At 30.3% G+C, this 267-nt stretch overlaps 1 protein-coding gene and 1 non-coding gene across 10 annotated transcripts in view; one reads left to right on the top strand and one right to left on the bottom strand.

The window, feature by feature from the left end:
• The window catches only part of LOC102679590 (protein furry), a 21,975-nt gene that overhangs the window by 8,386 nt on the left and 13,322 nt on the right, over positions 1-267 (bottom strand). The window lies entirely within an intron of this gene.
• Trnaa-agc lies at positions 5-77 on the top strand. The gene has a single exon. It is a non-coding gene; the product is annotated as a tRNA-Ala (tRNA).

Here is a 267-nt window from a genome sequence, read left to right as displayed (position 1 = left end):
AAAGGGGGGCGTAGCTCAAATGGTAGAGCGCTCGCTTAGCATGCGAGAGGTACCGGGATCGATACCCGGCGCCTCCAAAAATTTATTTTTTTCATTCTTTTATTAAAAATAAATTACATATGGTAAAAAAATGTAATAAATCAGTAAAAATGTAATTTAAATAATAGAGCATTCACTTTATATGCAAAAAGTACTAGGCTCGATACTTGATATCTCTAAAATTCACTTTTGATCCTTTTATTAAAATTCAATTATATTAATATTTCA

The sequence above is a fragment of the Apis dorsata genome, unplaced genomic scaffold (assembly GCF_000469605.1).
Source record: "Apis dorsata unplaced genomic scaffold, Apis dorsata 1.3 scaffold_365, whole genome shotgun sequence".
NCBI lineage: Eukaryota > Metazoa > Arthropoda > Insecta > Hymenoptera > Apidae > Apis > Apis dorsata.
The sequence above is the reverse complement of the archived record's forward strand: the minus strand, read 5'-3'. Positions and strand labels throughout refer to the sequence as shown.